Genomic DNA, 14,081 nt, shown 5'->3' on the forward strand with positions numbered 1-14,081 from the left:
ACAGGAGGCTTAGTAAAGTGGAGGAGATTGGCCCCTCAGATCAAAAGCCTTCACTGACACCAACCAAACTGAACAAATCAAAGCCACTTAACCTTTCTGACTTTCAATTAAAAAAGAGATTCTTAGGGTTGGTGGGACTGAATACTTCATACTCAGGCCATAGTGTTTTGAGATTCCTAGGTGAAAATGTGTGATATCTTGATATATACAGGTTAAATTGTAATTTAGAGAAGTATTCTTCTTCTGGGATCCCCAGTTAAAAACTGCTGTCATCTCTTATTTCTCTTTCAACATTTCTCACACCACCTCACTCAGTGTTAAGCACAACAGGTACAATACCTACTAGCAATATGCTGATTAGCAAAAAAAAAGTCTGAAATCAGACTTGCAGCCTCTCTCACTTACCAGCTTATGACTGGGCGTAAGACACAAAGCTGACTGGACTACAGTTTCCTTCAGGGGTGAAACTGTACCTGCATTGTATATACATTATATGAGATGATACATATATGTAAAGAATGTGCAAGAAATAAGTCCTCAATGACTATTAGCTATTATTATCATTCAAGGACTAGAAGGAAGAGAAAAGTAGGGAGACAGGGATATAATCATTAGATGAAAAGGGACTTACAGGCAAGAGGCTCTGGATCTTATGTGGAAAACCACTAGCACCATTGTTAAAAATGAGGTGGAGGAGAAGGAAGAGGGAGAGATGTGAGGAAGCTCATGAAGGACCTGGATTTACTCAGAAGTCAAAACTTTTCATTACCTTGAACATCACTTTATGCTTCCACAGCAAAAGAAGTGACTCAGGAGATTCAGAAACTTGATTGTACCTCACCTGTAACTAGTTTCTGGATGTTCTCTAGCAAGAGAAAATTATCAGGGTCTGTCAGCCCCATGCTTTGTATTCAAGAAAAAAGAAGATAAAATTCCTCTTTGAAGGGAAGCACATACAGTGGTAGAGAAAGCCCAGGATATAGACTGGGATTTGGTTTTGAATTCCTTTGTTATTGACTGGCTTCCTAGGACAGGTGATATAACCTCTGAATTTCTGTTCCTTCTTCAGAGGTATAACTACCTCACAGGTTTATTGTGAGATATAAATGAAATATCAGACATGGAATTGATTTGCAAAATGTGATGCACTATGAAGTCATGTCAATTATTAAGACTTGGAGTGCAGGGAATATTATTAGGTTGTAAAAGAAGAGATTCCAGATATGGTCCTCTATGAGGAATTAGAAAAACTACTCTTCACTTTATCCCATTACACAACACAACACAACACACACAAACACACACACACATACACACAGACACACACACACAGAGACTGGTGTTCAAGAGACACTGTGACATTGTTTTGTAGATTTATGTATTTACTTATTAGATTGTTTTATACATCACAATTTGATAAATGTTTCCAACAGGAGAGAAAGGTGGGGGAAAAGGAGGGGAAAGAGACCCTCACCAAACAGGTCTGCCTGCTACCAAGTGAATGGAATTATCTCCTAATCAAATGCATCATTAAAAGTACAGACATTAGAGCCCAGTGCTGACAGCTTTACGAGCAAGGCATTTGCAGTTAATGAGGATATACTGCCTTTGTAGTTGGGACTGCATCCAGAGTGCTGTTGACTCCTGCTAAATAACACCTGCTGTCACTATTACTACACTTGGGTGCTTGGGCCATTCTTTGGATTGCCCCCTAACCTGGTCTTGCAGGTAACCACAGCAATCCACCTTGGGCTGTATAGCAGCTGAGCTTCTTTTACAAAGAGCAACAGCAACTTTTGTGGAAATGTATCCAGAGAAATTGTGAACCAAAGGAGGTGCTGAACTTTCTTCCAGACTGGGGAGGGGTGTCAAGGAGAGGGGAAGATGCAGCTGCATTTCCCAGCTGCTGTACCATTCTTTATAGGAAGGATGTGAAGGGGATCAGCATATGCCACCCCAAATATGCTGCTTTGGGATACTGATTATTTTGAGCTGAAGGCTCTTGAGAAACAGCAGGTGTCTTCTCCCTTTCTACCTAAAAGCAGGAAGTGAAAATTTCCTGCCTTCTCCCTTTCTGCCTAAAAGCAGGATATGAAATTTCCCCTGAGAAGGGTGCCCTCCCTGGTCCAAGAAGAGAAGAACATTCTTATTACCGGACACTGGGAGTCAGCACTGAAAAGGACCTGTATAAATAGACCTACTAGAATAACATTGATCATTCATTACTTTAGACCATATATTTCCTAGTCACTGTCCCACAACTTGTCTTAGCCCAAGCCCCTTTTTATTGTCTTGTCATGTCTCCACAATTTTCCACTCGTTGTTAAAAATGGTGTATAAATCTGTGAGTCTAACTGCTTCTTTCAGGGTTTCACTTTTTTCTTTGAAGCCCTTGCAGTCTCGCCTAAAAATATTAGCATCAAAAAAAATGTGTATGTTTTTCTCCTGTTAATCTGTCTCTGATTAGCTTAATTCCTAGGCCCTAGTTACAGACCTTAAGAGGGTAGAGGAAAAGTCTTTCCTCCCCTGCAGATAAGAACTGGAATGCCCACGGGGTGTCCACCCCCATCCCCAGACCATTAGTATGCTCACTTCAGACAAGCCTCAGAACAACTCAGGTAGCTGGCCTCTCCTCTCTTCCAGTTCTGACCACAAATTGGATAATTTAAATGATTGCAGAGCTGAGCTGCCATCAGCATTAACCTAGAGAAGGGCAAAGTCCTCAGATAGATGCTCCCAAGCTACAAGAACACACTGGGATATTGTTGTGAGGGACAAGATTAGAATTGTTGACTTTTTGTCTGTCTCAGTGGAAGTCGATATTGTTTCTCAGATGTAACTCTTCTTTCAAGAAGAGTCCAGTTCTTCGGTTTCCTAAAAAAAAAAAAATTACAGTTTCCATGTTTTTATGACTAATAAACATTTCTGTAAATTGCTGTAAAAACCCTTTGGAAGATTATTTCACGGGCTCTTCCATCTCTAGGCAGAACCACAGTGGGAAGTGAAAACTTGTCCTCTTTTAGCCTAACCACCATTTTAACCTAATGACTCACAGAATTGGGGGAAAAAAAAAATGCAGGCAGTGAGGCAGACCATGTAGTGTAAAGCCCAGAAAGCCGAGGAACATACTTAAGGTCACACACATAACTTTTAATGGAAGGGCTAGGACTGGGACCAGGCCTTCTGATTGTCCAGCCCAGCACTTATCTGTTGTACTTTGTGAGGATTAAATGGCTTTTCTCATTTTGACCTCAAGGTATAGTCAGAGTAGCTGACCATCTCTCTCTTTGTAACATTTCTGCCTCCCTCCTCCTAATACTAATTCTTCAGCCTTTCTTTGGAGGTTTTATTTTGCAAACTCCTTAATCACCTTGGACTCTCCCCAAGCCATTCTTGAATATCTGATTTGAGGAGGGAGTCAACAAAATTTGAAAAGTAGAAGAAAGCACTCAGTCATTTGTTAACAATGCTTAGGAGTAATGATCGAATATTGAATCATCCTTGGCCAAGCTCATTTCCTCGATAGGGACGTCCTGCTGCCATTTCAGAGGTGCGGCACAAGAGAGGTGCACAGTTCCACCCTAATGCCGAATTAACTGCCACTGTAGACATTTGTAGAGGTTGCTGGGTAATTGAATGACCCACAGCAGTTATCAGGAGCTGTGTACCAAGATAAGGGTAATCAAATTTCATGCTTCAGGGGCTCCGCAGCTTTAGCTGGCACCTCAGGGGTCACGAAGAATTCCTTTTCCCACCCGATCACACTATCTTTCCCTACCAATAGTTCTGCTCAATTGGTCAGTTGCATTTTGTGCTTTTGTGTTTTCCTCTGAAGAGTCCCCCAAAGGAAATTCCTGGAGGCAAAGAACCCTCAGAAAGAGACCTTCTTGAGCAAATTGGTCTCAAGGAAAATTAATTCCTATTTTTTCACTACCCCCTCCTAAGAGGCAGTTGATTATTCATGTAACCATAACACGAGACATTTACATGAGAGGAGGGACATGAGAACAGAGTCAGGGAAATAAAATGCATGTTGAAAAAAAAAAAAAAAAAAGAGAAGAAGAAGAAAGAGGAAGAAAAAGCACCTAGGAAGGAATCAAACATATTCAACTCAAACAAAACAAGGGATGCTTGTGTCAGCACCAGTACCCAAGCTGGCAAATGCCAAAACACATTGCATGCAGCTGCCTGCAAGGGCTGAAAGAGATCATTTTGTTATGAAACTGAACCCTGGCTCCACAGCCCACCACAATATCACTCCTTCTGGTCCTAAACAAATAAAGACATCCATGAGGGATCCAGAAAGAACTTCCTCCCTCATTGATGATTAAATTTTCTGGCCATAATCATTTTTGGTGTACTGATTCAGAGAGCCTCTAAAAATGGATAGTGAATCAAGAGTCAGATTTAGAATCAGTTACCAGTTCAGACTGAAAGTAGCTGATTGACAATCTTCTCATTTGTAAAGAGGGAGGGATGGACAACACTTGTACTAGGTAAGGTACCTTCTATATATAGGATATATAGGATTAGAAGTCAGAAGTCTCCTTCGTGAGCTAACAAGCTTTAAGAAATGCTCTGGAGGGAAGTTTCTTGACAAAAAGATATCTCCAGAAGTCATTCTATATTATTTTAAAATATAGAATGACTTATATTTCCATTGTTACTTCTTATTTTAAAATGATTTAAAGTTAAGGAATTGTTGGTATAAATAACATTTGGAAACATTGAACTTCAGGATGAGAGAGCCCCCAGCATAGACTCTCTGCTATGCCATGTCGATTAAGTACAACGAGATGTTACAAGTGCCAAGATTAAAGTTAACACAGGATCTGTGGGTTGAGGTGCAAGAACAGTATTCTAGGTGAAGGGAATGAGGTGAACAAAGGCATGGAGATGCAAAACATTCTGATGTGTTTGGGGCACTGCATCACTGGAGGGTGAAGTTTAGGCTAAAGTTATTTAAGAGTTATGGAGGAGCTAGTATTTGTTTTTAAAGAATAAACAATGGAAAGAAATCAAAAGGCCTAAGGTACATGAAGAAATAACCCTCAGATTCCAGGGTTATCCTTCCTCTCTTCAAACCACATGACCCTACAAGGGCTCCTTGTCTTGGCCATACAGAGCTGTGTGCATATATCCATGAGAACACATGTCATGCATAGGTCGAGGCTGAGGAAATCTATCAACCTCATTGCCAAAATGCAATGAGATATCAAGTCAGAATTAGGATGTATGTGTCTGATGCTAGTGGAGAAAGGATAGAGTAAGGGCCCTTGAAAAGGAGCTCGCCCTATTCATGACAGTAGTTATTCTCTTGCATTATTATAATACATGCTAGGCACTGCACTAAGCACTTTACAAAAGTAATTTTATTTAATCTTCGTAAAAACTATGACAATGGACCTAGTAGTATCCCTATGTTCCAGATGAAGAAACTGAAACTCAAAATGATTAATTACGAAGTTCTGAACTGGGACTCAATTTTAGGTCTGTCAGACTATGGACTCCATTTGACCATTGTCCCATTTTGCCAAATGAGTGATAGCCCTGCGTGACGCTACCAAGAATTCTTGGCTTTCCTTCTCAGAAACCGTCTAGGTCTGTGCTGTTCTATACAGTAGCCACTTCTCACATGTGGTGATCGGGCACATGAATTGTGCTAGTGCACACTGAGCTGTGCTGTCAGTGTAAAATATGTGGTGATTTCAAAGACAGTACAGACAAAAAGTGAAATATCTCATTAATAAATCTATGTTAATTACTTATCGAAATTATAATATCTCAAATATACTGGGTTATATGAATTATTAAAACTAATTTTATCTATTTACTTTTTAAAAAAAAATGTGGCTCTAAGAAATTTGGAATCACAAGTGTTACTCACTCTGTACTTTTGTTGGACAGAACTGGTCTCACAGGTGTTCTGATTTCCTTTTCACCTATGGGGAGAGTGTAGACTTGCAGCTCTTTCTATGGTCGGTGGGAGCAGCCCTCCCTAAAGAGACTAAAGAGGGTTACTGATAGAAAGAGTTACCCCTGCCTCCATGTCATGGAGCAATGTTCCCACCTAAGTGGAGACTAACCAGGAGACACCCTTCCTAGTACTGGAGGCAAGGAAAGACAATATTCTGTGTTCATTAGTTAATATTTGCAAAATGCTTTGAAGATGAAATGTACTACATAAATGCTAATAATAGCTCGCTGTACTTCTGTGGGCCTTTCATCTGGAGATGTCAAAGTCCTCATCACAGATGAGCATTATTGTTCTATTACTTTTTAACATTAATTGTGCCTCACTGGCGTGCTGGACCATTATCTTCCTTACCAGGCTGTGTATAGAGACAGTTAACAGGTGACCTGTGGTCAGAAAAAAAATATACTCCTTGTACCCAGCCCAGATCTCAGGTAAAATTAACTTAGAGCCCGGACTTATGGAAGAAGCATCCTGCAAGAGAGACCCTGAAAACTCTGACTAAACAATACTTGAGGCTTTCTCTGCCTTCCCTGCATGGTTTTTATAGAGCTAGCACATACCAATCACTCAGTGAATCCTGGCTGGTTGAACGAGCTGTTCAGTGGACAAAGTGTCTGTCATTAATTGTCAGACATGGTGGTGGATGTGACAGCTTGAGAGAGGAACGGTCACAGAGTTTAAACGCTGCGCTCAGTTCAATCCAGACCAGCTTTCCCTTCGGCCCCTACCATTTTTCTGCATTCTACAGCAGGATGGCACGAGGGAAGTGACATCTGATGCTGTGCTTAATCAAGCAGAGGAAAAATGCCTGCAAAAATAGAAAGAGAGCATACTAGGCTCTGTGCTCCCTGCAGCCTGGCCTCAGCCCCAGCCTCAGGTGCAAAATACTTCGGGACTTTGAGGAATGTCACAGCCAAGTCCGACTCAGGAAGACCTCTGCAGCAGATGCCCCATCTCCTGCCTGCCAAGTGTGAAAGACCAAAAAGTTGGGTTGCCCACCAGGTGCAAAGCCACAGTGTGACATCCCCTCTGAGGAGAAATTCCTTTATGCTAATTAAAGCCACCAGGAAGTCAGACAGTGTGAGATGACACAGCTGGATTCCCCCACTGCTCAGGAAGAACTACTGGAGAGGCCTAATCTCTCTCACCAAGTGAGAAAGAGACAGAAGGGGTGGAGGAGGGGGAGACAGAGCTCTGCAACACGAAAGAGCACAGGAGTGACAAGTACTCCACCACCAGACGGGGGTTGGGTGTGTGTATGCAAGCTTTTATAAAAAGAAATAAAATGTGTCATTTTAGATTGAATAAGTTGAACATTACTAATTAAGAAATTACTTAATTATGGAGAAGAAAATAAAATGAAGGTATTTTGCCCTTGAGGAGAAAAAGTATCTTTGATTTGCTAAATCAAGGAGATGATTAGATTCAAACATTAAAACGGCTCCAACAAAAGCATTAGAAAGTGCACACTGCTAGGCCTCCTGAGGAGCCCTTTTTACTCTAAAGCCTCTGTCTTATGTGCTCCCTTCCTGTAAAGGTCTTGTCTAGAGTGGACTGAATATCCACACTCTTTGACTTAACGGGGTACAAAATCCAGACTTACTTGCATGCACCTCTGTCTCATGCTAAGGATGCCTATCCGTAATGTTTTATTCATTTTCCCCGTAATGTTTTATTCATTTTCCCTCAACTATTTTTAATTCCTGCCCACCAAGGCTCAATCAATTGCTTTCTTCTTCTCTCCCACAATTCTTCAGCTAGTAGGTTATAAATCCTTGTCTGCGGGCTCACTAAACTAGGCACTGGTGTGATGGTCTCTCTAGTCCTCACCCGACCTTCATTCTGCAGCTTAGAAGCACCTGCATCATAGACCAAAAACCAGCCAGCAGCCAGCCTACCTGGCCTGGAATCGGAGATATAAGACTTCAGCATTTTAATATTCTTTTAAAAAATGAGATAAGGAGAGCTCATTTGCATGTTTTTATCTAAACACTAATGTTGCTTTAAGACTTCACCTTTATACTGATAATTCCTTTTTCTCTAGCTAAGCCCTACCTTTCAAGCCTACATTTTCAATTGCTTCCATCATACATTTATAGACAACCTCAAAAGTCAACATACCCAACATTGCTATCCTCACCACCTGCTCCTCCTCACCCAGTAAGTGCCACTTCCCAAAGCACTAGACTTAATTTCAAAGAATTTAAAGGTATCCCAAAACTTTTATTTCTCCAGGTTGAATACTAAAGGCTGCTCTTACTTGTTTCTTTATCATTCCTCTATATCCAGTCACTAAGCTCTGTTAAATCTTAATGCCCAATATTTATTTAGTATTTAGAACTTTCAAACATTTCCCATACATTTATGTTATTTTTAATCATACAAAACTGATGACGTAGGCAGGTAAAATATACTCCCATCTTTTATTTTCAATAGATGGAGAGATGGGGTCGTATGCCTAGGTGCTCATTTGACCTCTTTCTCTCTGGGAAGCCTTGATATTATTTCCCAAGGAAGACTTTTCTGAATCCCCAAGACTAGTTTTGTGCTTCCTTTAACTCCTGTATCATTCACTACTTTCTGTGTCATTAACACTAGGTTGTTAGAGACATGAAATCAGTAACTATTTACTGTTATTTTCACATTGCTCAATAATGTGCTTGAAAGATACAAAGCACACACTAAATTGTTCTCTAATAAATGGATGCATGCATAAAAATAAATTAATGGAATCATATTCCTAAGGGCACACAACTAGGAAATGGTAGAGCCAGAGACAAAAACTAAGCTCTTCTTTCTACTGTGTTTCTAACTAGTCTCCTTCACAGATGTTTCCAGTACATCATCAGATTAATTATTTGTGAGCATGTTTTATCGTCATATATTGTATCATAATAAAAAAATCTTTACTTGCTCTCGATTACACAATGAATAAAGTTTAAACATTTCAACATACCAAACTAGCCCTTAGGCACTTTTCAGCCATATTAAGGAATCTTAGAGTTAAAAGATATCACAGATAATGTAGTACAACTTCTCAATGTAAGGATCTCTTCTGGGGCACCCTTTTCCCAAAATCCAAAGAGAAGAACTTGGCACTTCTCACTGGCCTTCAGGAGCATACCTTTATCTCCTGTGGGACCAACACAGCTATTCTCTGAGCTGCAGAACTCCTTACTCCCACACCATTTTATACATTTCCATACACACCCTCCTCAGTCTCTCTCCTTTTCTTCTAATATCACCTCTCCTATGGGGTCTAGCTTCAGGCTTATCTTCAGAAGATCTTTTCCTAGTACTTAGAGAACATTTTCCACTAGCATCATTTCCTGCAATCTCGTAAGATGTATTTATCAACATTTTCACACTTAGAATCATATATTTTTAATTAACCCTCATAAATGTTTGAGACTTATATGCCAGCTAACATAAAAAAATTTGGATTCTATCTCCTTCTCCCACACCCACAAAATAAATCACCAAATATGTATTTAGCAGCCGAGTGAAAGCCCTGTGTGCTGGACACCTTCAGGCACACTTTGTAAATACGTCATTTCAAAAGGGTTTAGAGAATATCATTACTAGATAGAAAAACTGAGCTGTGGGGCGGGGGGCAGGGGGGTGGGATGACGAAGTGATATTCTAAAGATCAAAGAATAAATTAAATGACACAGCTGTGATTCTAATCCAGGTATTTGTATTAGTTTGCTAGGCTGCCATAACAAAATACCACAGACTGAGTGGCTTAAATAACAGAGATTTATTTTCTCACAGTTCCAGAGGCCAATTCCAAAATAAAGTGTTGACAGGTTTGGTTTCTCCTCAGACCTCTCTCTTTGGCTTACAGATGGCCACTTTCTCACTACATCCTCACATGGTCTTTTCTCCATAAGCATCTCTGGTGTTTCTCCCTCTTCTTACAAGGACATCAGTCAGATTGGATGAGGACACACCCTAAAGATCTCATTGTACCTTGTTCACTTCTTTAAAGGCTCTATAATGCAAATACAATCACATTCTGAGGTACTAGGGGCTAAGACTTCAATATATGACTTTTGGGGGGAACAGGATTCAGCCCATATCAGTATTCTTACCACGATTTGTACATAGCTGCTCTGTATATACATAAATAACAACTGAGTGTACTCAAGAGGCTGACCTACTAATTTGAGGGAGAGAATGTTGCATGTTTTATGATTGTTTTAATATTTTTGTGTCGTTTGTTTAATTTTCTTACCCAGTCTTAAAGTAACAACAAACATTTGAACTCTCCCAAGTTCCAGATTCAAAAGAAATAAGAATACATTAAAAAAAGTAAAAAAGTCAAACAAAATCTGGCAGTACAATCAAACAAATTTTATACTGTCGTCTTTGCTTTCTTTTTCTTTATCTTTGCCTGGACTTCTGTACTGTGGGAATGGGGAGATCATTGTGTGTTTGCTGCATGCAATTTCTTGGATAACAAACATTCTTGTGAACCTCCAGAAACTAGTGATGCTCATGAGTCCAGAAGTCAGGACAAACACAATGTTCCTCAGAATAACTGTTTTCTACCACTAGTTACAAGGCTGAGAGAGTGTCTATAGTACAGTACTAAAACACAGAAGGTGCTCGGTAAGTATGCTAAATGAGGCAAATTGAATAGGATTTTTGCTGTGAGTGTGGAGAAGGCCTGTCTTGGAAATGTGTGGGCTGGGCTTTCAGGTGAGCCACTCTGAACAGAGCGGGCTGATTTGCCACTTTCACCTGCAGTTATTTTTGTTGCAATAACCAGCTGCCAAATAACTTGATTCAGGGAACAAGAGGTGAGAACCATTTATCCTTCCATGTGCAATGGAGCGAAGTGCAGTGGCTTATTGCAAATAAGTTCACAGCAAGGTGAGAAGGCCCGGCAGAGGGACTAGAAATCTGCTTTGAGAAAAGGAGAAAAGTAGATAATGTTGAGAGGCAGAGAAAGTCAGAGCCAGGCTTCCTGATAGATAGAGAAGCCAAACGCTCCCACAGGCTTCAAAGGCCCACTACCAGTCTCTGCTTTGCTTTCTCTAGGGCACTGAAAGTCTTGAAGGGGATCTGAAAGTGGCAACGTGGCAAGTTATTTGCTTTAGTTTGGTTTCTCCCAGAAGCAGACACTCAGATGAAGAAACAAGGACAAGTCATTTGTTTAGGAGGTAAAGAAAAACACTTGTCAGGGAGCGAGCAGGGCCTGGAGACAAGGAAAGGAAAGGCAACTGCTGCTAGCCAATGGGACTCTTTCCCTTTTGGGGAACTCATGGAGCTAGTATAAAACACACACCTCAGCTGTCCTGTTGGAGGAAGGACAGAGCTACAGTGGCATGTACACACCAACTCCTATCATCATCAATGGAGGGTAGGCAAAGACACATTAACTCCCAGCCCCACTGACTTATCTCCTGGAGATAGAGTGGGCTCCAGGGCTGAGAGGGTGACTTCCACCTTTAGGCAGAGACACCCAGGTGCTGGCAGTCAGAATTTAGAGGACAGAGGTGGAATGTGCACAGCATCTTCTAGCTCATTATAACACAGAGGGTATGGACAGGCTTTGGCATCAGCCTGTATGGCTTGGATTTTACCAGTGGAATGCTCTTAGCCAAGTTAATCTTTTATACTTCGATTTCTTCATTTGGGAAAACAGAAGTGATAATGCATGGACATACCCGGAAGGGCTGAATTGGATCATCTATGCAATGCTCTGAGTAGTTGCCAAAAGCTCAATAAAGTTTAGTTATTAATATTGTTAATCACTAACATTACCAGGGCCAATGATTTAAGACAGCAAAGATTGTGTTTCTGAATATATGAAGCTTACAACAGATATGTCTTGGGGTAAATATAATCTGTGAAATTCTAAGGGATATAAGTGTTGCCCAGAGACCATGCAGCCCATCAAGCAACTGGCAATAAGTTCCCACCATCTGGGAACTTTGTTTTTACAGTAATTCATCAGGATTTAGGGAACTTCTCTGGATGCCTATCATCTTCTTCATGATTTTACTTGGTTGATCCTAAAGTGGGTCTACTGCTGCGTAAAAAGTGACTTACTGAAAAGCTATAGTCAGATTTTAAGGACATATCTCCTCCAGTTCTGTGAGTATACAACTATATAAAACAATGTGTAGCTTTAATCTTAGCAAATTCTCACTATTTCTACTATTTGGAAAGATCAAAGATGGGGATGCATATTTGGATGATTAAAAATTCTTTGCAGTTAGCTTTTAGGTAGTTTTAGGCACAGCAGATTGTCTTAGGCTGGTATTAAAATGTGGCTCTATTCCTTAAACATATACTAACTGGCAGTTGGAGAAGGAAGGTCAAAGCCTTCCTAATGGTAAAAGAAGCCATCTGGGACACACAGTTTTGTCACTGATGTAGAATAATATTACATGAGTATCTAATGTCGCTTGTAGATCCCAGGAAAGAATAAGAGCCTGGAATGCGAGGGTTAAGACCTTCCTGAGGCTAGTGTGTTGGAATTTTCAGTGCACACTTCCCACAGATCAACAGCAGTAAACTATGTATCCATTCTTTTACCCCAAACAATGGCAGTTTTTTTCCCCACTAAAATTAAGTAGCATGATGGAAAAATGGCCTAGTTATTTCATACTCAGGACATTAACATGAAAAGTTCAAAATTTATTTAGTGTACATTTGTTAAATTTATATTACATGATGGATATCATGCATATTACGCATTAGGGATATGTAATCTCAGCCTTTAAATTGTTCATACTCTAACTGAAGGGCAGAGAAGTAAATATAGAGAACAACGGATAATCACTAATGTAAAAATTGAGGCAGGGATCATGCAAAGGGGGCCAATTAATACATGGTAGTTCAGAAAAGTCTTTTTGGATTGATGATGCTCGAGGCAAATTATAAAGCAATATATATATATATATATATATATATATATATATATATATATATATATTTATATATCTTAGGTGAGGGAAAGTTGGGTGGGGGGCAGTAGTAGGCATATTTTAGGTTGAGGAAATAGTTTATGCAAAGAAGGGAAGCATGAGAATGCCTGAGGGCCTGTAAGTTGTAGTTCAGGGTAGAGTGAGGTGAATGTATGCTGGACTTGAATACCATGAAGTGTTTTGTATTTCTTACAGAAAGTACTTAGAAACCTTTCGATGTGTTTTTTTTTTCAATGTCTCAAAGCAAGAAATTATATAATTAGAATTTTGTTAGAAGGAAAGAAATAAAATACTATATGGCATTATAGAAAATAGATTGGCAGTGACAAGTTTGAAGACAGGGAGATCAGTTAGAAAACTATTTTCCATGCAAGAAATTATAATGAGGGATGGTCAAGAGAGGACAAACTAAAAACCTGTTATGCAGTTAGAATTGCCAGGGCGCAGTAGTAGCAGCAGTGATACAGAGAAGAATAAGTAGTAACTGAAAGTGACTGCCAGGCCTCTTGGGTTTTGGCATTGCACATTATGCCAACAACCATGTTCTGGACTATAAGATGGAACTAGAATAAAAATAGAGGGAGATGATGACATCAGCTTTTCTAGAAAAGAATTTAAAATATCTGGGGAAACTCAAAAGAATATATCTAGTAGAAAGTTGATTATATTAGAAGAGAGTTAGTACTTGAAACCACAGCCATGGAACAGATTGTATAAGCACATCATTAAAAATGAAAAAAGAGAGGCTAAATGATGCCCTGAAAAACAGCAACACGTAAAGGGTGAGCCAGGAAGGAACTTGCAAGAAGAGCCCAGAAAAGTTAGAGAAATACTAGAAGGAAGAATGGTGCTACATGTTCCATAAGAGTATTTGTTCATTCGATTAAATATAAATTGTACATCTAGTATGTGCTCTAGGCACAGGGTTAAAATGTTTAGAGCAAAGACACGATATCTCCCTCTATTGAGTATAGTACAATTGGGGAGTTAAATATTTAGGTAACCAAATAATTATCTAAACGTACAATTTTTTTGCAAACAATGTTATAAAGGCAATTCTGGAGTTTTGAAGGAAAAGAGAATAGTTGGTAACATCAATTTCAGAGGGAGTTAAGTCAGATAAGTGCTAGATCCGACATTGGAAGACGATTCTGATTTTAGTG

This window comes from Pteropus medius, unplaced genomic scaffold (assembly GCF_902729225.1).
Source record: "Pteropus medius unplaced genomic scaffold, Ma_sr-lr_union100, whole genome shotgun sequence".
In the NCBI taxonomy this organism is placed as follows: Eukaryota; Metazoa; Chordata; class Mammalia; order Chiroptera; family Pteropodidae; genus Pteropus; species Pteropus medius.